The following is a 3,290-nucleotide window of genomic DNA, read 5'->3' on the forward strand; positions in this document are numbered from 1 at the left end:
TCAAGCAGAAGTCTGGGGAAGATGTGTGGGAATGGATTTTAGGTGTGTGGGATAATGGTGGAAGGAACATAAAACTAGATCAGGCTGAGTTTATTGATATGGGCCCTCTGAATGGAGAGTCTAGGTTTAATATGGAAACTCTCACAGTAAAAAAAAAAGTGTAAAAAGATTGTTTGAATGGTTGGTTGAAGCATTTGTCAAAAGATGGTATACTCAAAAGGATTTGGAGATGCCAGACACCCTTGGTTTAGTGTCAATGAAGGGATATTAAGGCTGAGGGAAATTGCAATGTTGGAGTGGGTACACAGTGTAAAACCTAATCCTCCATAATGGAAAAGCCCAGATGACATGCCCTTTGCCAATCCTATAAATTGCAAAGTGGTGTAAGGAGCACCAGCACATTTGAAGCTTTTTTTTCACTTTTCATTGTGCTATACCTTAGGGTTGGAAACACTACTGATCAGTTGGATGAATTAAATGCAATAGGTTGAATTGGTTCTTGAGGTAGCAGGGGTCAGGAGGCAACACTGATTGACAAAGACAATGTAATCATAGCTATCACAATGGACAACAGAGATAAAGTCCATAATGGCCCAACCTATAATGATCAGCACAGGCAAAGTGATTTTTTTTTCTTTTGGTACATGACTCATATTGACCTTTTCTTACTGGCCAATCAATCATGGTATTTCCAGGTGTGAAACAGATAAGACACCAACTAAATTTGTTTGATCTGAATAAGCAGAAAAATTCTCTAACGAATGAAAGAAAAGCTGCATTGGACCATGCAAAGTGATTCTCAGCCTGGGAGAAAGTTTTAGATTTGAGACAGTTTGTAGACCTGGAACCCTTGAATGAAGCGATGCCCAGGTTCCCCTGAGGAAGGATCATGATAAAATATCTAAGTGTTTTATTGTTACCCTTTCTCAAGTCCTTCCCCAAAAGAACCTATGGCCTTTTACAAGGGTAGCTGTATACTGGGGGAAAGGAAACAATCAGACTTCTTGGAGTCTGTTAGACACTGATTCCCTGATTCCGGAAGATCCCAGCTGGAGGCAACTTCACAAGTGTCTCCTTCTAGGAATCGCCTCTGCAACTTGCTAGGCACTCAGGTACTAGAAGTTCATGGGGCTCCTCCAGCAAAGATCAGCTCCAGGGCTGCTTGGATTTCCCCTCCAGTGCCCTGAAGGGCACGGAGGCTCAGTTCGTCATCCTGGATGCCCATGTCACGCAACTGCTGCAGCTGAGGCTGCCGCTGGCTCTGAAGTCTGGGCTGCCCAGAGGCCTGCAGGGCATGCTGGAGGGCTTGACTAAAAAGATCATTGGTGATGGGCATTCCTGACTGGACACCAGAGGACATTGGCGAGGTACCTGAAGAATGGCCCTGGGTGCCAGGAGTTGGTGTGTGAGAGCTGCTCTCTGGAGTACTGGCCAGGGCCAGGGCAGTGGCCAGCTCACTCTGGGTGATGGGGCGGGGCCCAGCAGCTCCACTGTACCCCAGGGAGGCCGGGCGGGAGCTGGGTGTACTGCTAGAGGGCGTAGAACGGGTGCTTGGGTGAAAGTCGTCCTCATCATCCGAGAGCCCATCAAACAGGAAGCCACCTGGCATATCCCGGTACGAGCTGGAGGGCATGCTTCGGGAAGAGGATTCAGCTCCTGGCATTGGGGTGCTGCCTGCTACCGAGTGCAGAACCAGGATGATGGCATTGACCAGGGCTGGGTGAGCAGGCACCAATGTATCCAGCATGTTGGGATCAGCAAAGACAGAGAAGAGGTCCTTGTCCTGGAGAACCCCTAGAGCAATGGTATCACTGCTGAGGCCTGGAGTGGCCACAATGATCTGATCCAGAGACTCTTTATTGCTGAGCATCTTAAAGACCGCCTCTCTGTAGGACCAGCTGCTCTGCAGGGCACTGTGCAGCACCCGGAACTCCCTCAGGGCAGCCACTTTGTCCACAGGTTCAGGTTTCTGATCAGGCTCGGGCCAAGATTTGAGGAGAACATGGACTGTGGACCCAGGCTGAATACCATAGAAGTCAAGGGTCTGGTCATCTTTTAGCTTCCGACCGCAGTAGATCAGATCAATCAGCTCCGGGTCTGGAACAGATTCCTGGAGCTTGCCAGCAATAAGCTGCTTTAGAAATGAAATGCTATAGGCCCCTAGCGAATATTCTCCCAGTTCTGTCTCTGGAAACTGAAGAATTGATTTGGGGGCGAGTGGCTGCATTGGACCGTGCAAAGTGATTCTCAGCCTGGGAGAAAATTTTAGATTTGAGACAGTTTGTAGACCTGGAACCCTTGAATGAAGCAATGCCCAGGTTCCCCTGAGGAAGGATCTTGATAAAATATCTAAGTGTTTTATTGTTACCCTTTCTCAAGTTCTTCCCCAAAAGAACCTATGGCCTTTTACAAGGGTAGCTGTATACTGGGGAAAAGGAAACAATCAGACTTCTTAGAGTCTGTTAGACACTGATTCCGGAAGATCCCAAGAAACAGTGTGGCCCTCCAGTTAAAGGAGGGCCTTATAGAGGTCAAGTAATTGGATAAAATCACACTTACAGGCCGGGCGGTGGTGGCGCACGCCTTTAATCCCCAGCACTCGGGAGGCAGAGGCAGGCGGATCTCTGAGTTCGAGGCCAGCCTGGTCTCCAAAGCGAGTTCCAGGAAAGGCGCAAAGCTACACAGAGAAACCCTGTCTCGAAAAACCAAAAAAAAAAAAAAAAAAAATCACAGTAGATCCAGTTGTTAGAATTCCTGGCCATTCCCACTTCTACATGACTGCACATGCACAGTTCAGAAGCTAAGCAAGGGGCCTTATACTCTACGTAATCCATGTCCATGTGCTGCATGATCATGCAATTTGCACACAGCATGATCACGCAATCTATGCACATGCATGGTGTAGCTCCGTGAGCCCATATGCGCATGTGCAGGGGAATCCATAAGAAGTGGGACACAGACTTCTTCCCCTTCTTCTCCTCCTCCTCCCCGTCTTCTCTCTCTGCACATGTCTCCCACAGGCCTGGTCACACTCTCTTCTGTCCCTCTCTTCCCCTAATAAAGCTCTGACAGTGGGTTTTGTTGTGCCTCGTGGCCTTCTTTCTCGCATGGTAACAGCACCGCTTAATGAATAACGCAGCTCTGCCGCATTAAAACCAACACCAGTGTTTCCCTAAACTCATCCTGTGGTTCTTTTCCCAATCCCAGAATTGGGAAATTGGGATAGATACACTTAGAAGCTGGCATTGCTTCTCTGACCTGTTGAGTAAGGACTGTTGTGGTTGGAAATG

At 48.1% G+C, this 3,290-nt stretch overlaps 1 pseudogene; it reads right to left on the minus strand.

The window, feature by feature from the left end:
• Positions 1-1,059: 1,059 nt before the first annotated feature.
• On the minus strand, positions 1,060-2,009 carry LOC102921133 (ubiquitin-like protein 7 pseudogene; annotated as a pseudogene).
• Between the last annotated feature and the right edge of the window lie 1,281 nt (positions 2,010-3,290).

The sequence above is a fragment of the Peromyscus maniculatus genome, chromosome 22 (assembly GCF_049852395.1).
Source record: "Peromyscus maniculatus bairdii isolate BWxNUB_F1_BW_parent chromosome 22, HU_Pman_BW_mat_3.1, whole genome shotgun sequence".
NCBI lineage: Eukaryota > Metazoa > Chordata > Mammalia > Rodentia > Cricetidae > Peromyscus > Peromyscus maniculatus.